The following is a 20860-nucleotide window of genomic DNA, read 5'->3' as shown; positions in this document are numbered from 1 at the left end:
GCCGCGGTGTTTCTGTATCTCTATTATGTTGGTGCGGCTTCGGATCTTTTAAATATCTCGATATATCTCGAAAACTACGCTTCTGATGAAAAAATATCATAGAACGTAAATTGTGGGAAACATAATTCTCTACAAAAAAGGTCTCTTAACATTTTGCCATATCTCGCTTCGTTTCCGAGATATTTGCAGATTTATCTCAAGGGAAGGGGTCTGACGGACATATTTCGAGATATTTCTTCTTCTTGTTGTTCTTCTTCTGCACAGCTAAGCTGGAAGTGGCATTTGCAACTCGCAATAGTGCAGAGTTATCTCAAAGAAAGGGGCCACGGTGTTTCTGTATCTCTATTATGTTGGTGCGGCTTCGGAACTTTTAAATATCTTGATATATCTCGAGAACTACGCATCTGATTAAAAAATATCATAGAACGTAAAAAGTAGGAAACTTAATTCTCTACAAATAAAGTCGCTTAACATTTTGCCATAGCTCGCTTCGTTTCCGAGATATTTGCAGATTTATCTCAAGGGAAGGGGCCTGACGGACATATTTCGAGATATTTCTTCTTCTTGTTGTTCTTCTTCTGCACAGCTAAGCTGGAAGTGGCATTTGCAGCTCGCAATAGTGCAGAGTTATCTCAAAGAAAGGGGCCACGGTGTTTCTGTATCTCTATTATGTTGGTGCGGCTTCGGAACTTTAAAATATCTTTATATATCTCGAGAACTACGCATCTGATTAAAAAATATCATAGAACGTAAAAAGTAGGAAACTTAATTCTCTACAAATAAAGTCGCTTAACATTTTGCCATAGCTCGCTTCGTTTCCGAGATATTTGCAGATTTATCTCAAGGGAAGGGGCCTGACGGACATATTTCGAGATATTTCTTCTTCTTGTTGTTCTTCTTCTGCACAGCTAAGCTGGAAGTGGCATTTGCAGCTCGCAATAGTGCAGAGTTATCTCAAAGAAAGGGGCCACGGTGTTTCTGTATCTCTATTATGTTGGTGCGGCTTCGGAACTTTTAAATATCTTGATATATCTCGAGAACTACGTATCTGATCAAAAAATATCATAGAACATAAAAAGTAGGAAACTTAATTCTCTACAAAAAAGGTCTCTTAACATTTTGCCATAGCTCGCTTCGTTTCCAAGATACTTGCAGATTTATCTCAAGGGAAGGGGCCTGACGGACATATTTCGAGATATTTCTTCTTCTTGTTGTTCTTCTTCTGCACAGCTAAACTGGAAGTGGCATTTCCAGCTCGCAGTAGTGCCGAGTTATCTCAAAGAAAGGGGCCACGGTGTTTCTGTATCTCTATTATGTTGGTGCGGCTTCGGAACTTTTAAATATCTTGATATATCTCGAGAACTACGCATCTGATCAAAAAATATCAGAGAACATAAAAAGTAGAAAACTTAATTCTCTACAAAAAAGGTCTCTCAACATTTTGCCATAGCTCGCTTCGTTTCCGAGATATATGCAGATTTATCTCAAGGGAAGGGGCCTGACGGACATATTTCGAGATATTTCTTCTTCTTGTTGTTCTTCTTCTGCACAGCTAAACTGGAAGTGGCATTTCCAGCTCGCAATAGTGCAGAGTTATCTGAAAGAAAGGGGCCACGGTGTTTCTGTATCTCTATTATGTTGGTGCGGCTTCGGAACTTTTAAATATCTTGATATATCTCTAGAACTACGCATCTGATCAAATAATATCATAGAACATAAAAAGTAGGAAACTTAATTCTCCACAAAAAAGGTCTCTTAACATTTTGCCATAGCTCGCTTCGCTTCCGAGATATATGCAGATTTATCTCAAGGGAAGGGGCCTGACGGACATGTTTCGAGATATTTCTTCTTCTTGTTGTTCTTCTTCTGCACAGCTAAGCTGGAAGTGGCATTTGCAGCTCGCAATAGTGCAGAGTTATCTCAAAGAAAGGGGCCACGGTGTTTCTGTATCTCTATTATGTTGGTGCGGCTTCGGAACTTTTAAATATCTTGATATATAATTTGAGAACTACGCATCTGATCAAATAATATCATAGAACATAAAAAGTAGGAAACTTAATTCTCCACAAATAAGGTCTCTTAACATTTTGCCATAGCTCGCTTCGTTTCCGAGATATTTGCAGATTTATCTCAAGGGAAGGGGCCTGACGGACATATTTCGAGATATTTCTTCTTCTTGTTGTTCTTCTTCTGCACAGCTAAGCTGGAAGTGGCATTTGCAGCTCGCAATAGTGCAGAGTTATCTCGAAGAAAGGGGCCACGGTGTTTCTGTATCTCTATTATGTTGGTGCGGCTTCGGAACTTTTAAATATCTTGATATATCTCGAGAACTACGCATCTGATCAAATAATATCATAGAACATAAAAAGTAGGAAACTTAATTCTCTACAAGAAAGGTCTCTAAACATTTTGCCATAGCTCGCTTCGTTTCCGAGATATTTGCAGATTTATCTCAAGGGAAGGGGCCTGACGGACATATTTCGAGATATTTCTTCTTCTTGTTGTTCTTCTTCTGCACAGCTAAGCTGGAAGTGGCATTTGCAGCTCGCAATAGTGCAGAGTTATCTCAAAGAAAGGGGCCACGGTGTTTCTGTATCTCTATTATGTTGGTGCGGCTTCGGAACTTTTAAATATCTCGATATATCTCGAAAACTACGCTTCTGATCAAAAAATATCATAGAACATAAAAAGTAGGAAACTTAATTCTCTACAAAAAAGGTCTCTTAACATTTTGCCATAGCTCGCTTCGTTTCCGAGATATTTGCAGATTCATCTCAAGGGAAGGGGTCTGACGGACATATTTCGAGATATTTCTTCTTCTTGTTGTTCTTCTTCTGCACAGCTAAGCTCGAAGCGGCATTTGCAGCTCGCAATAGTGCTGAGTTATCTCAAAGAAAGAGGCCACGGTGTTTCTGTACCTCTATTATGTTGGTGCAGCTTCGGAACTTTTAAATATCTTGATATATCTCGAGAACTACGCATCTGATCAAAAAATATCATCGAACATAAAAAGTAGGAAACTTAATTCTCTACAAAAAAGGTCTCTTAACATTTTGCCATAGCTCGCTTCGTTTCCGAGATATTTGCAGATTTATCTCAAGGGGAAGTGGCCTGACGGACATATTTCGAGATATTTCTTCTTCTTGTTGTTCTTCTTCTGCACAGCTAAGCTGGAAGTGGCATTTGCAGCTCGCAATAGTGCAGAGTTATCCCAAAGAAAGGGGCCACGGTGTTTCTGTATCTCTATTATGTTGGTGCGGCTTCGGAACTTTTAAATATCTTGATATATCTCGAGAACTACGCATCTGATCAAAAAATATCATACTACATAAAAAGTAGGAAACTTAATTCTCTACAAGAAAGGTCTCTAAACATTTTGCCATAGCTCGCTTCGTTTCCGAGATATTTGCAGATTTATCTCAAGGGAAGGGGCCTGACGGACATATTTCGAGATATTTCTTCTTCTTGTTGTTCTTCTTCTGCACAGCTAAGCTGGAAGTGGCATTTGCAGCTCGCAATAGTGCAGAGTTATCTCAAAGAAAGGGGCCACGGTGTTTCTGTATCTCTATTATGTTGGTGCGGCTTCGGAACTTTTAAATATCTCGATATATCTCGAAAACTACGCTTCTGATCAAAAAATATCATAGAACATAAAAAGTAGGAAACTTAATTCTCTACAAAAAAGGTCTCTTAACATTTTGCCATAGCTCGCTTCGTTTCCGAGATATTTGCAGATTCATCTCAAGGGAAGTGGCCTGACGGACATATTTCGAGATATTTCTTCTTCTTGTTGTTCTTCTTCTGCACAGCTAAGCTGGAAGTGGCATTTGCAGCTCGCAATAGTGCAGAGTTATCCCAAAGAAAGGGGCCACGGTGTTTCTGTATCTCTATTATGTTGGTGCGGCTTCGGAACTTTTAAATATCTTGATATATCTCGAGAACTACGCATCTGATCAAAAAATATCATACTACATAAAAAGTAGGAAACTTAATTCTCTACAAGAAAGGTCTCTAAACATTTTGCCATAGCTCGCTTCGTTTCCGAGATATTTGCAGATTTATCTCAAGGGAAGGGGCCTGACGGACATATTTCGAGATATTTCTTCTTCTTGTTGTTCTTCTTCTGCACAGCTAAGCTGGAAGTGGCATTTGCAGCTCGCAATAGTGCAGAGTTATCTCAAAGAAAGGGGCCACGGTGTTTCTGTATCTCTATTATGTTGGTGCGGCTTCGGAACTTTTAAATATCTCGATATATCTCGAAAACTACGCTTCTGATCAAAAAATATCATAGAACATAAAAAGTAGGAAACTTAATTCTCTACAAAAAAGGTCTCTTAACATTTTGCCATAGCTCGCTTCGTTTCCGAGATATTTGCAGATTTATCTCAAGGGAAGGGGCCTAACGGACATATTTCGAGATATTTCTTCTTCTTGTTGTTCTTCTTCTGCACAGCTAAACTGGAAGTGGCATTTCCAGCTCGCAATAGTGCAGAGTTATCTCAAAGAAAGGGGCCACGGTGTTTCTGTATCTCTATTATGTTGGTGCGGCTTCGGAACTTTTAAATATCTTGATATATCTCGAGAACTACGCATCTGATCAAAAAATATCATAGAACATAAAAAGTAGGAAACTTAATTCTCTACAAAAAAGGTCTCTTAACATTTTGCCATAGCTCGCTTCGTTTCCGAGATATTTGCAGATTTATCTCAAGGGAAGGGGCCTGACGGACATATTTCGAGATATTTCTTCTTCTTGTTGTTCTTCTTCTGCACAGCTGAGCTGGAAGTGGCATTTGCAGGTCGCAATAGTGCAGAGTTATCTCAAAGAAAGGGGCCACGGTGTTTCTGTATCTCTATTATGTTGGTGCGGCTTCGGAACTTTTAAATATCTCGATATATCTCGAAAACTACGCTTCTGATCAAAAAATATCATAGAACGTAAATTGTAGGAAACATTATTCTCTACAAAAAAGGTCTCTTAACATTTTGCCATAGCTCGCTTCGTTTCCGAGATATTTGCAGATTCATCTCAAGGGAAGGGGTCTGACGGACATATTTCGAGATATTTCTTCTTCTTGTTGTTCTTCTTCTGCACAGCTAAGCTGGAAGTGGCATTTGCAGCTCGCAATAGTGCAGAGTTATCTCAAAGAAAGGGGCCACGGTGTTTCTGTATCTCTATTATGTTGGTGCGGCTTCGGAACTTTTAAATATCTCGATATATCTCGAAAACTACGCTTCTGATCGAAAAATATCATAGAACGTAAATTGTAGGAAACATAATTCTCTACAAAAAACGTCTCTTAACATTTTGCCATAGCTCGCTTCGTTTCCGAGATATTTGCAGATTCAGCTCAAAGGAACGGGCCTGACGGACAGATTTCGAGATACTTCTTTTTCTTGTTGTTCTTCCTCTGCACAGCTAAGCTGGAAGTGGCATTTGCAGCTCGCAATAGTGCAGAGTTATCTCAAAGAAAGGGGCCACGGTGTTTCTGTATCTCTATTATGTTGGTGCGGCTTCGGAACTTTTAAATATCTTGATATATCTCGAGAACTACGCATCTGATCAAAAAATGTCATAGAACATAAAAAGTAGGAAACTTAATTCTCTACAAAAAAGGTCTCTTAACATTTTGCCATAGCTCGCTTCGTTTCCGAGATATTTGCATATTTATCTCAAGGGAAGGGGCCTGACGGACATATTTCGAGATATTTCTTCTTCTTGTTGTTCTTCTTCTGCACAGCTAAGCTGGAAGTGGCATTTGCGGCTCGCACTAGTGCAGAGTTATCTCAAAGAAAGGGGCCACGGTGTTTCTGTATCTTTATTATGTTGGTGCGGCTTCGGAACTTTTAAATATCTCGATATATCTCGACAACTACGCTTCTGATCAAAAAATATCATAGAACATAAAAAGTAGGAAACTTAATTCTCTACAAAAAAGGTCTCTTAACATTTTGCCATAGCTCGCTTCGTTTCCGAGATATTTGCAGATTTATCTCAAGGGAAGGGGCCTAACGGACATATTTCGAGATATTTCTTCTTCTTATTGTTCTTCTTCTGCACAGCTAAGCTGGAAGTGGCATTTGCGGCTCGCACTAGTGCAGAGTTATCTCAAAGAAAGGGGCCACGGTGTTTCTGTATCCCTATTATGTTGGTGCGGCTTCGGAACTTTTAAATATCTCGATATATCTCGAAAACTACGCTTCTGATCAAAAAATATCATAGAACATAAATTGTAGGAAACATAATTCTCTACAAAAAAGGTCTCTTAACATTTTGCCATAGCTCGCTTCGTTTCCGAGATATTTGCAGATATATCTCAAGGGAAGGGGCCTGACGGACATATTTCGAGATATTTCTTCTTCTTGTTGTTCTTCCTCTGCACAGCTAAGCTGGAAGTGGCATTTGCAGCTCGCAATAGTGCAGAGTTATCTCAAAGAAAGGGGCCACGGTGTTTCTGTATCTCTATTATGTTGGTGCGGCTTCGGAACTTTTAAATATCTTGATATATCTCGAGAACTACGCATCTGATCAAAAAATATCATAGAACATAAAAAGTAGGAAACTTAATTCTCTACAAAAAAGGTCTCTTAACATTTTGCCATAGCTCGCTTCGTTTCCGAGACATTTGCAGATTTATCTCAAGGGAAGGGGCCTGACGGACATATTTCGAGATATTTCTTCTTCTTGTTGTTCTTCTTCTGCACAGCTAAGCTGGAAGTGGCATTTACAGCTCGCAATAGTGCAGAGTTATCTCAAAGAAAGGGGCCACGGTGTTTCTGTATCTCTATTATGTTGGTGTGGCTTCGGAACTTTTAAATATCTTGATATATCTCGAGAACTACGCATCTGATCAAAAAATATCATAGAACATAAATTGTAGGAAACATAATTCTCTACAAAAAAGGTCTCTTAACATTTTGCCATAGCTCGCTTCGTTTCCGAGATATTTGCAGATTTATCACAAGGGAAGGGGCCTGACGGACATATTTCGAGATATTTCTTCTTCTTGTTGTTCTTCTTCTGCACAGCTAAGCTGGAAGTGGCATTTGCGGCTCGCACTAGTGCAGAGTTATCTCAAAGAAAGGGGCCACGGTGTTTCTGTATCCCTATTATGTTGGTGCGGCTTCGGAACTTTTAAATATCTCGATATATCTCGAAAACTACGCTTCTGATCAAAAAATATCATAGAACATAAATTGTAGGAAACATAATTCTCTACAAAAAACGTCTCTTAACATTTTGCCATAGATCGCTTCGTTTCCGAGATATTTGCAGATTCAGCTCAAAGGAACTGGCCTGACGGACATATTTCGAGATATTTCTTCTTCTTGTTGTTCCTCCTCTGCACAGCTAAGCTGGAAGTGGCATTTGCAGCTCGCAATAGTGCAGAGTTATCTCAAAGAAAGGGGCCACGGTGTTTCTGTATCTCTATTATGTTGGTGCGGCTTCGGAACTTTTAAATATCTTGATATATCTCGAGAACTACGCATCTGATCAAAAAATATCATAGAACATAAAAAGTAGGAAACTTAATTCTCTACAAAAAAGGTCTCTTAACATTTTGCCATAGCTCTCTTCGTTTCCGAGACATTTGCAGATTTATCTCAAGGGAAGGGGCCTGACGGACATATTTCGAGATATTTCTTCTTCTTGTTGTTCTTCTTCTGCACAGCTAAGCTGGAAGTGGCATTTGCAGCTCGCACTAGTGCAGAGTTATCTCACCGAAATGGGCCACGGTGTTTCTGTATCTCTATTATGTTGGTGCGGCTTCGGAACTTTTAAATATCTCGATATATCTCGAAAACTACGCTTCTGATCAAAAAATATCATAGAACATAAATTGTAGGAAACATAATTCTCTACAAAAAAGGTCTCTTAGCATTTTGCCATAGCTCGCTTCGTTTCCGAGATATTTGCAGATTTATCTCAAGGGAAGGGGCCTGACGGACATATTTCGAGATATTTCTTCTTCTTGTTGTTCTTCTTCTGCACAGCTAAGCTGGAAGTGGCATTTGCAGCTCGCACTAGTGCAGAGTTATCTCAAAGAAAGGGGCCACGGTGTTTCTGTATCTCTATTATGTTGGTGCGTCTTCGGAACTTTTAAATATCTCGATATATCTCGAAAACTACGCTTCTGATCAAAAAATATCATAGAACATAAATTGTAGGAAACATAATTCTCTACAAAAAACGTCTCTTAACATTTTGCCATAGCTCGCTTCGTTTCCGAGATATTTGCAGATTCAGCTCAAAGGAACTGGCCTGACGGACATATTTCGAGATATTTCTTCTTCTTGTTGTTCTTCCTCTGCACAGCTAAGCTGGAAGTGGCATTTGCAGCTCGCAATAGTGCAGAGTTATCTCAAAGAAAGGGGCCACGGTGTTTCTGTATCTCTATTATGTTGGTGCGGCTTCGGAACTTTTAAATATCTTGATATATCTCGAGAACTACGCATCTGATCAAAAAATATCATAGAACATAAAAAGTAGGAAACTCAATTCTCTACAAAAAAGGTCTCTTAACATTTTGCCATAGCTCGCTTCGTTTCCGAGATATTTGCAGATTTATCTCAAGGGAAGGGGCCTGACGGACATATTTCGAGATATTTCTTCTTCTTGTTGTTCTTCTTCTGCACAGCTAAACTGGAAGTGGCATTTCCAGCTCGCAATAGTGCAGAGTTATCTCAAAGAAAGGGGCCACGGTGTTTCTGTATCTCTATTATGTTGGTGCGGTTTCGGAACTTTTAAATATCTTGATATATCTCGAGAACTACGCATCTGATCAAAAAATATCATAGAACATAAAAAGTAGGAAACTTAATTCACTACAAAAAAGGTCTCTTAGCATTTTGCCATAGCTCGCTTCGTTTCCGAGACATTTACAGATTTATCTCAAGGGAAGGGGCCTGACGGACATATTTCGAGATATTTCTTCTTCTTGTTGTTCTTCTTCTGCACAGCTGAGCTGGAAGTGGCATTTGCGGCTTGCACTAGTGCAGAGTTATCTCAACGATAGGGGCCACGGTGTTTCTGTATCTCTATTATGTTGGTGCGGCTTCGGAACTTTTAAATATCTTGATATATCTCGAGAACTACGCGTCTGATCAAAAAATATCATAGAACATAAAAAGTAGGAAACTTAATTCTCTACAAAAACGGTCTCTTAACATTTTGCCATAGCTCGCTTCGTTTCCGAGATATTTGCAGATATATTTCAAGGGAAGGGGCCTGACGGGCATATTTCGAGATATTTCTTCTTCTTGTTGTTCTTCTTCTGCACAGCTAAGCTGGAAGTGGCATTTGCAGCTCGCAATAGTGCAGAGTTATCTCAAAGAAAGGGGCCACGGTGTTTCTGTATCTCTATTATGTTGGTGCGGCTTCGGAACTTTTAAATATCTCGATATATCTCGAAAACTACGCTTCTGATCAAAAAATATCATAGAACATAAATTGTAGGAAACATAATTCTCTACAAAAAACGTCTGTTAACATTTTGCCATAGCTCGCTTCGTTTCCGAGATATTTGCAGATTCAGCTGAAAGGAACTGGCCTGACGGACATATTTCGAGATATTTCTTCTTCTTGTTGTTCTTCCTCTGCACAGCTAAGCTGGAAGTGGCATTTGCAGCTCGCACTAGTGCAGAGTTATCTCAAAGAAAGGGGCCACGGTGTTTCTGTATCTCTATTATGTTGGTGCGTCTTCGGAACTTTTAAATATCTTGATATATCTCGAGAACTACGCATCTGCTCAAAAAATATCATAGAACATAAAAAGTAGGAAACTTAATTCTCTACAAAAAAGGTCTCTTAACATTTTGCCATAGCTCGCTTCGTTTCCGAGATATTTGCATATTTATCTCAAGGGAAGGGGCCTGACGGACATATTTCGAGATATTTCTTCTTCTTGTTGTTCTTCTTCTGCACAGCTAAGCTGGAAGTGGCATTTGCGGCTCGCACTAGTGCAGAGTTATCTCAAAGAAAGGGGCCACGGTGTTTCTGTATCTCTATTATGTTGGTGCGGCTTCGGAACTTTTAAATATCTCGATATATCTCGAGAACTACGCGTCTGATCAAAAAATATCATAGAACATAAAAAGTAGGAAACTTAATTCTCTACAAAAACGGTCTCTTAACATTTTGCCATAGCTCGCTTCGTTTCCGAGATATTTGCAGATATATTTCAAGGGAAGGGGCCTGACGGGCATATTTCGAGATATTTCTTCTTCTTGTTGTTCTTCTTCTGCACAGCTAAGCTGGAAGTGGCATTTGCAGCTCGCAATAGTGCAGAGTTATCTCAAAGAAAGGGGCCACGGTGTTTCTGTATCTCTATTATGTTGGTGCGGCTTCGGAACTTTTAAATATCTCGATATATCTCGAAAACTACGCTTCTGATCAAAAAATATCATAGAACATAAATTGTAGGAAACATAATTCTCTACAAAAAACGTCTGTTAACATTTTGCCATAGCTCGCTTCGTTTCCGAGATATTTGCAGATTCAGCTCAAAGGAACTGGCCTGACGGACATATTTCGAGATATTTCTTCTTCTTGTTGTTCTTCCTCTGCACAGCTAAGCTGGAAGTGGCATTTGCAGCTCGCACTAGTGCAGAGTTATCTCAAAGAAAGGGGCCACGGTGTTTCTGTATCTCTAATATGTTGGTGCGGCTTCGGAACTTTTAAGTATCTCGATATATCTCGAAAACTACGCTTCTGATCAAAAAATATCATACAACATAAATTGTAGGAAACATAATTCTCTACAAAAAACGTCTCTTAACATTTTGCCATAGCTCGCTTCGTTTCCGAGATATTTGCAGATTCAGCTCAAAGGAACTGGCCTGACGGACATATTTCGAGATATTTCTTCTTCTTGTTGTTCTTCCTCTGCACAGCTAAGCTGGAAGTGGCATTTGCAGCTCGCAATAGTGCAGAGTTATCTCAAAGAAAGGGGCCACGGTGTTTCTGTATCTATTATGTTGGTGCGGCTTCGGAACTTTTAAATATCTTGATATATCTCGAGAACTACGCATCTGATCAAAAAATATCATAGAACACAAAAAGTAGGAAACTTAATTCTCTACAAAAAAGGTCTCCTAACATTTTGCCATAGCTCGCTTCGTTTCCGAGATATTTGCAGATTTATCTCAAGGGAAGGGGCCTGACGGACATATTTCGAGATATTTCTTCTTCTTGTTGTTCTTCTTCTGCACAGCTGAGCTGGAAGTGGCATTTGCAGGTCGCAATAGTGCAGAGTTATCTCAAAGAAAGGGGCCACGGTGTTTCTGTATCTCTATTATGTTGGTGCGGCTTCGGAACTTTTAAATATCTCGATATATCTCGAAAACTACGCTTCTGATCAAAAAATATCATAGAACCTAAATTGTAGGAAACATTATTCTCTACAAAAAAGGTCTCTTAACATTTTGCCATAGCTCGCTTCGTTTCCGAGATATTTGCAGATTCATCTCAAGGGAAGGGGTCTGACGGACATATTTCGAGATATTTCTTCTTCTTGTTGTTCTTCTTCTGCACAGCTAAGCTCGAAGCGGCATTTGCAGCTCGCAATAGTGCAGAGTTATCTCAAAGAAAGAGGCCACGGTGTTTCTGTACCTCTATTATGTTGGTGCAGCTTCGGAACTTTTAAATATCTTGATATATCTCGAGAACTACGCATCTGATCAAAAAATATCATCGAACATAAAAAGTAGGAAACTTAATTCTCTACAAAAAAGGTCTCTTAAGATTTTGCCATAGCTCGCTTCGTTTCCGAGATATTTGCAGATTTATCTCAAGGGAAGTGGCCTGACGGACATATTTCGAGATATTTCTTCTTCTTGTTGTTCTTCTTCTGCACAGCTAAGCTGGAAGTGGCATTTGCAGCTCGCAATAGTGCAGAGTTATCCCAAAGAAAGGGGCCACGGTGTTTCTGTATCTCTATTATGTTGGTGCGGCTTCGGAACTTTTAAATATCTTGATATATCTCGAGAACTACGCATCTGATCAAAAAATATCATACCACATAAAAAGTAGGAAACTTAATTCTCTACAAGAAAGGTCTCTAAACATTTTGCCATAGCTCGCTTCGTTTCCGAGATATTTGCAGATTTATCTCAAGGGAAGGGGCCTGACGGACATATTTCGAGATATTTCTTCTTCTTGTTGTTCTTCTTCTGCACAGCTAAGCTCGAAGCGGCATTTGCAGCTCGCAATAGTGCAGAGTTATCTCAAAGAAAGAGGCCACGGTGTTTCTGTACCTCTATTATGTTGGTGCAGCTTCGGAACTTTTAAATATCTTGATATATCTCGAGAACTACGCATCTGATCAAAAAATATCATCGAACATAAAAAGTAGGAAACTTAATTCTCTACAAAAAAGGTCTCTTATGATTTTGCCATAGCTCGCTTCGTTTCCGAGATATTTGCAGATTTATCTCAAGGGAAGTGGCCTGACGGACATATTTCGAGATATTTCTTCTTCTTGTTGTTCTTCTTCTGCACAGCTAAGCTGGAAGTGGCATTTGCAGCTCGCAATAGTGCAGAGTTATCCCAGAGAAAGGGGCCACGGTGTTTCTGTATCTCTATTATGTTGGTGCGGCTTCGGAACTTTTAAATATCTTGATATATCTCGAGAACTACGCATCTGATCAAAAAATATCATACTACATAAAAAGTAGGAAACTTAATTCTCTACAAGAAAGGTCTCTAAACATTTTGCCATAGCTCGCTTCGTTTCCGAGATATTTGCAGATTTATCTCAAGGGAAGGGGCCTGACGGACATATTTCGAGATATTTCTTCTTCTTGTTGTTCTTCTTCTGCACAGCTAAGCTGGAAGTGGCATTTGCAGCTCGCAATAGTGCAGAGTTATCTCAAAGAAAGGGGCCACGGTGTTTCTGTATCTCTATTATGTTGGTGCGGCTTCGGAACTTTTAAATATCTCGATATATCTCGAAAACTACGCTTCTGATCAAAAAATATCATAGAACATAAAAAGTAGGAAACTTAATTCTCTACAAAAAAGGTCTCTTAACATTTTGCCATAGCTCGCTTCGTTTCCGAGATATTTGCAGATTCATCTCAAGGGAAGGGGTCTGACGGACATATTTCGAGATATTTCTTCTTCTTGTTGTTCTTCTTCTGCACAGCTAAGCTCGAAGCGGCATTTGCAGCTCGCAATAGTGCTGAGTTATCTCAAAGAAAGAGGCCACGGTGTTTCTGTACCTCTATTATGTTGGTGCAGCTTCGGAACTTTTAAATATCTTGATATATCTCGAGAACTACGCATCTGATCAAAAAATATCATCGAACATAAAAAGTAGGAAACTTAATTCTCTACAAAAAAGGTCTCTTAACATTTTGCCATAGCTCGCTTCGTTTCCGAGATATTTGCAGATTTATCTCAAGGGAAGTGGCCTGACGGACATATTTCGAGATATTTCTTCTTCTTGTTGTTCTTCTTCTGCACAGCTAAGCTGGAAGTGGCATTTGCAGCTCGCAATAGTACAGAGTTATCCCAAAGAAAGGGGCCACGGTGTTTCTGTATCTCTATTATGTTGGTGCGGCTTCGGAACTTTTAAATATCTTGATATATCTCGAGAACTACGCATCTGATCAAAAAATATCATACTACATAAAAAGTAGGAAACTTAATTCTCTACAAGAAAGGTCTCTAAACATTTTGCCATAGCTCGCTTCGTTTCCGAGATATTTGCAGATTTATCTCAAGGGAAGGGGCCTGACGGACATATTTCGAGATATTTCTTCTTCTTGTTGTTCTTCTTCTGCACAGCTAAGCTGGAAGTGGCATTTGCAGCTCGCAATAGTGCAGAGTTATCTCAAAGAAAGGGGCCACGGTGTTTCGGTATCTCTATTATGTTGGTGCGGCTTCGGAACTTTTAAATATCTCGATATATCTCGAAAACTACGCTTCTGATCAAAAAATATCATAGAACATAAAAAGTAGGAAACTTAATTCTCTACAAAAAAGGTCTCTTAACATTTTGCCATAGCTCGCTTCGTTTCCGAGATATTTGCAGATTCATCTCAAGGGAAGTGGCCTGACGGACATATTTCGAGATATTTCTTCTTCTTGTTGTTCTTCTTCTGCACAGCTAAGCTGGAAGTGGCATTTGCAGCTCGCAATAGTGCAGAGTTATCCCAAAGAAAGGGGCCACGGTGTTTCTGTATCTCTATTATGTTGGTGCGGCTTCGGAACTTTTAAATATCTTGATATATCTCGAGAACTACGCATCTGATCAAAAAATATCATACTACATAAAAAGTAGGAAACTTAATTCTCTACAAGAAAGGTCTCTAAACATTTTGCCATAGCTCGCTTCGTTTCCGAGATATTTGCAGATTTATCTCAAGGGAAGGGGCCTGACGGACATATTTCGAGATATTTCTTCTTCTTGTTGTTCTTCTTCTGCACAGCTAAGCTGGAAGTGGCATTTGCAGCTCGCAATAGTGCAGAGTTATCTCAAAGAAAGGGGCCACGGTGTTTCTGTATCTCTATTATGTTGGTGCGGCTTCGGAACTTTTAAATATCTCGATATATCTCGAAAACTACGCTTCTGATCAAAAAATATCATAGAACATAAAATGTAGGAAACATAATTCTCTACAAAAAAGGTCTCTTAACATTTTGCCATAGCTCGCTTCGTTTCCGAGATATTTGCAGATATATCTCAAGGGAAGAGGCCTGACGGACATATTTCGAGATATTTCTTCTTCTTGTTGTTCTTCTCCTGCACAGCTAAGCTGGAAGTGGCATTTACAGCTCGCAATACTGCAGAGTTATCTCAAAGAAAGGGGCCACGGTGTTTCTGTATCTCTATTATGTTGGTGCGGCTTCGGAACTTTTAAATATCTTGATATATCTCGAGAACTACGCATCTGATCAAAAAATATCATAGAACATAAAAAGTAGGAAACTTAATTCTCTACAAAAAAGGTCTCTTAACATTTTGCCATAGCTCTCTTCGTTTCCGAGATATTTGCAGATTTATCTCAAGGGAAGGGGCCTGACGGACACATTTCGAGATATTTCTTCTTCTTGTTGTTCTTCTTCTGCACAGCCAAGCTGGAAGTGGCATTTGCGGCTCGCACTAGTGCAGAGTTATCTCAAAGAAAGATGCCACGGTGTTTCTGTATCTCTATTATGTTGGTGCGGCTTCGGAACTTTTAAATATCTCGATATATCTCGAAAACTACGCGTCTGATCAAAAAATATCATAGAACATAAATTGTAGGACACATAATTCTCTACAAAAAAGGTCTCTTAACATTTTGCCATAGCTCGCTTCGTTTCCGAGATATTTGCAGATATATCTCAAGGGAAGGGGCCTGACGGACATATTTCGAGATATTTCTTCTTCTTGTTGTTCTTCTTCTGCACAGCTAAACTGGAAGTGGCATTTCCACCTCGCAATAGTGCAGAGTTATCTCAAAGAGAGGGGCCACGGTGTTTCTGTATCTCTATTATGTTGGTGCGGCTTCGGAACTTTTAAATATCTTGATATATCTCGAGAGCTACGCGTCTGATCAAAAAATATCATAGAACATAAAAAGTAGGAAACATAATTCTCTACAAAAAAGGTCTCTTAACATTTTGCCATAGCACGCTTCGTTTCCGAGATATTTGCAGATTTATCTCAAGGGAAGTGGCCTGACGGACATATTTCGAGATATTTCTTCTTCTTGTTGTTCTTCCTCTGCACAGCTAAGCTGGAAGTGGCATTTGCAGCTCGCAATAGTGCAGAGTTATCTCAAAGAAAGGGGCCACGGTGTTTCTGTATCTCTATTATGTTGTTGCGGCTTCGGAACTTTTAAATATCTCGATATATCTCGAAAACTACGCTTCTGATCAAAAAATATCATACAACATAAATTGTAGGAAATATAATTCTCTACAAAAAAGGTCTCTTAACATTTTGCCATAGCTCGCTTCGTTTCCGAGATATTTGCAGATTTATCTCAAGGGAAGGGGCCTAACGGACATATTTCGAGATATTTCTTCTTCTTGTTGTTCTTCTTCTGCACAGCTAAACTGGAAGTGGCATTTCCAGCTCGCAATAGTACAGAGTTATCTCAAAGAAAGGGGCCACGGTGTTTCTGTATCTCTATTATGTTGGTGCGGCTTCGGAACTTTTAAATATCTTGATATATCTCGAGAACTACGCATCTGATCAAAAAATATCATAGAACATAAAAAGTAGGAAACTTAATTCTCTACAAAAAAGGTCTCTTAACATTTTGCCATAGCTCTCTTCGTTTCCGAGATATTTGCAGATTTATCTCAAGGGAAGGGGCCTGACGGACACATTTCGAGATATTTCTTCTTCTTGTTGTTCTTCTTCTGCACAGCTAAGCTGGAAGTGGCATTTGCAGCTCGCAATAGTGCAGAGTTATCTCAAAGAAAGGGGCCACGGTGTTTCTGTATCTCTATTATGTTGGTGCTGCTTCGGAACTTTTAAATATCTCGATATATCTCGAAAACTACGCTTCTGATCAAAAAATATCATACAACATAAATTGTAGGAAACATAATTCTCTACAAAAAACGTCTCTTAACATTTTGCCATAGCTCGCTTCGTTTCCGAGGTGTTTGCAGATTTACCTCAAGGGAAGGGGCCTAACGGACATATTTCGAGATATTTCTTCTTCTTGTTGTTCTTCTTCTGCACAGCTAAACTGGAAGTGGCATTTCCAGCTCGCAACAGTACAGAGTTATCTCAAAGAAAGGGGCCACGGTGTTTCTGTATCTCTATTATGTTGGTGCGGCTTCGGAACTTTTAAATATCTTAATATATCTCGAGAACTACGCATCTGATCAAAAAATATCATAGAACATAAAAAGTAGGAAACTTAATTCTCTACAAAAAAGTCTGGTAAGATTTTGCCATAGCTCGCTTCGTTTCCGAGATATTTGCAGATTTATCTCAAGGGAAGGGGCCTAACGGACATATTTCGAGATATTTCTTCTTCTTGTTGTTCTTCTTCTGCACAGCTAAACTGGAAGTGGCATTTCCAGCTCGCAATAGTGCAGAGTTATCTCAAAGAGAGGGGCCACGGTGTTTCTGTATCTCTATTATGTTGGTGCGGCTTCGGAACTTTTAAATATCTTGATATATCTCGAGAACTACGCATCTGATCAAAAAATATCATACAACATAAAACGTAGGAAACTTAATTCTCTACAAAAGAGGTCTCTTAACATTTTGCCATAGCTCGCTTCGTTTCCGAGATATTTGCAGATTTATCTCAAGGGAAGGGGCCTAACGGACATATTTCGAGATATTTCTTCTTCTTGTTGTTCTTCTTCTGCACAGCTAAACTGGAAGTGGCATTTCCAGCTCGCAATAGTGCAGAGTTATCTCAAAGAGAGGGGCCACGGTGTTTCTGTATCTCTATTATGTTGGTGCTGCTTCGGAACTTTTAAATATCTCGATATATCTCGAAAACTACGCTTCTGATCAAAAAATATCATAGAACATAAAAAGTAGGAAACTTAATTCTCTACAAAAAAGGTCTCTTAACATTTTGCCATAGCTCTCTTCGTTTCCGAGATATTTGCAGATTTATCTCAAGGGAAGGGGCCTGACGGACACATTTCGAGATATTTCTTCTTCTTGTTGTTCTTCTTCTGCACGCTAAGCTGGAAGTGGCATTTGCAGCTCGCAATAGTGCAGAGTTATCTCAAAGAAAGGGGCCACGGTGTTTCTGTATCTCTATTATGTTGGTGCGGCTTCGGAACTTTTAAATATCTTGATATATCTCGAGAACTACGCATCTGATCAAAAAATATCAAAGAACATAAAAAGTAGGAAACATAATTCCATACAAAAAAGGTCTCTTAACATTTTGCCATAGCTCGCTTCGTTTCCGAGATATTTGCAGATTTATCTCAAGGGAAGTGGCCTGACGGACATATTTCGAGATATTTCTTCTTCTTGTTGTTCTTCTTCTGCACAGCTAAGCTGGAAGTGGCATTTGCAGCTCGCAATAGTGCAGAGTTATCGCAAAGAAAGGGGCCACGGTGTTTCTGTACCTCTATTATGTTGGTGCAGCTTCGGAGCTTTTAAATATCTTGATATATCTCGAGAACTACGCATCTGATCAAAAAATATCATAGAACATAAAAAGTAGGAAACTTAGTTTTCTACAAAAAAGGTCTCTTAACGTTTTGCAATAGCTCGCTTCGTTTCCGAGATATTTGCAGATTTATCTCAAGGGAAGGGTCCTGATGGACATATTTCGAGATATTTCTTCTTCTTGTTGTTCTTCTTCTGCACAGCTAAACTGGAAGTGGCATTTCCAGCTCGCAATCGTGCAGAGTTATCTCAAAGAAAGGGGCCACGGTGTTTCTGTATCTCTATTATGTTGGTGCGGCTTCGGAACTTTTAAATATCTTGATATATCTCGAGAACTACGCCTCTGATCGAAAAATATCATAGAACATAAAAAGTAGGAAACTTAATTCTCTACAAAAAAGGTCTCTTAACATTTTGCCATAGCTCGTTTCGTTTCCGAGATATTTGCAGATATATCTCAAGGGAAGGGGCCTGACGGGCATATTTCGAGATATTTCCTCTTCTTGTTGTTCTTCTTCTGCACAGCTAAACTGGAAGTGGCATTTCCAGCTCGCAATAGCGCAGAGTTATCTCAAAGAAAGGGGCCGCGGTGTTTCTGTATCTCTATTATGTTGGTGCGGCTTCGGAACTTTTAAATATCTTGATATATCTCGAGAACTACGCATCTGATCAAATAATATCATAGAACATAAAAAGTAGGAAACTTAATTCTCCACAAATAAGGTCTCTTAACATTTTGCCATAGCTCGCTTCGTTTCCGAGATATTTGCAGATTTATTTCAAGGGAAGGGGCCTGACGGACATATTTCGAGATATTTCTTCTTCTTGTTGGTCTTCTTCTGCACAGCTAAGTTGGAAGTGGCATTCGCGGCTCGCACTAGTGCAGAGTTATCTCAAAGAAAGGGGCCACGGTGTTTCTGTATCTCTATTATGTTGGTGCGGCTTCGGAACTTTTAAATATCTTGATATATCTCGAGAACTACGCATCTGATCAAAAAATATCATACAACATAAAACGTAGGAAACTTAATTCTCTACAAAAAAGGTCTCTTAACATTTTGCCAAAGCTCGCTTCGTTTCCGAGATATTTGCAGATTTATCTCAAGGGAAGGGGCCTAACGGACATATTTCGAGATATTTCTTCTTCTTGTTGTTCTTCTTCTGCACAGCTAAGCTGGAAGTGGCATTTGCAGCTCGCAATTGTGCAGAGTTATCTGAAAGAGAGGGGCCACGATGTTTCTGTATCTCTATTATGTTGGTGCGGCTTCGGAACTTTTAAATATCTTGATATATCTCGAGAACTACGAATCTGATCAGAAAATATCATAGAAGATAAAAAGTAGGAAACTTAATTCTCTACAAAAAAGGTCTCTTAACATTTTGGCATAGCTCGCTTCGTTTCCGAGATATTTGCAGATTTATCTCAAGGGAAGGGGCCTGACGGACATATTTCGAGATATTTCTTCTTCTTGTTGTTCTTCTTCTGCACAGCTAAGCTGGAAGTGGCATTTGCAGCTCGCAATAGTGCAGAGTTATCGCAAAGAAAGGGGCCACGGTGTTTCTGTACCTCTATTATGTTGGTGCAGCTTCGGAGCTTTTAAATATCTTGATATATCTCGAGAACTACGCATCTGATCAAAAAATATCATAGAACATAAAAAGTAGGAAACTTAATTTTCTACAAAAAAGGTCTCTTAACGTTTTGCAATAGCTCGCTTCGTTTCCGAGATATTTGCAGATTTATCTCAAGGGAAGGGGTCTGACGAACATATTTCGAGATATTTCTTCTTCTTGTTGTTCTTCTTCTGCACAGCTAAACTGGAAGTGGCATTTCCAGCTCGCAATAGTACAGAGTTATCTCAAAGAAAGGGGCCACGGTGTTTCTGTATCTCTATTATGTTGGTGCGGCTTCGGAACTTTTAAATCTCTTGATATATCTCGAGAACTACGCCTCTGATCGAAAAATATCATAGAACATAAAAAGTAGGAAACTTAATTCTCTACAAAAAAGGTCTCTTAACATTTTGCCATAGCTCGCTTCGTTTCCGAGATATTTGCAGATTTATCTCAAGGGAAGGGGCCTGACGGACATATTTCGAGATATTTCTTCTTCTTGTTGTTCTTCTTCTGCACAGCTAAGCTGGAAGTGGCATTTGCAGCTCGCAATAGTGCAGAGTTATCGCAAAGAAAGGGGCCACGGTGTTTCTGTACCTCTATTATGTTGGTGCGGCTTCGGAACTTTTAAATATCTTGATATATCTCGAGAACTACGCATCCGATCAAAAAATATCATAGAACATAAAAAGTAGGAAACCTAATTTTCTACAAAAAAGGTCTCTTAACATTTTGCCGTAGCTCGCTTCGTTTCCGAGATATTTGCAGATTTATCTCGAGGGAAGGGGCCTGACGGACATATTTCGAGATATTTCTTCTTCTTGTTGTTCTTCTTCTGCACAGCTAAGCTGGAAGTGGCATTTGCAGCTCGCAATAGTGCAGAGTTATCGCAAAGAAAGGGGCCACGGTGTTTCTGTACCTCTATTATGTTGGTGCAGCTTCGGAGCTTTTAAATATCTTGATATATCTCGAGAACTACGCATCTGATCAAAAAATATCATAGAACATAAAAAGTAGGAAACTTAGTTTTCTACAAAAAAGGTCTCTTAACGTTTTGCAATAGCTCGCTTCGTTTCCGAGATATTTGCAGATTTATCTCAAGGGAAGGGTCCTGATGGACATATTTCGAGATATTTCTTCTTCTTGTTGTTCTT

Source organism: Osmia lignaria, unplaced genomic scaffold (assembly GCF_051020975.1).
Source record: "Osmia lignaria lignaria isolate PbOS001 unplaced genomic scaffold, iyOsmLign1 scaffold0005, whole genome shotgun sequence".
Classification (NCBI taxonomy): domain Eukaryota; kingdom Metazoa; phylum Arthropoda; class Insecta; order Hymenoptera; family Megachilidae; genus Osmia; species Osmia lignaria.
This window is presented reverse-complemented; position numbering follows the sequence as displayed.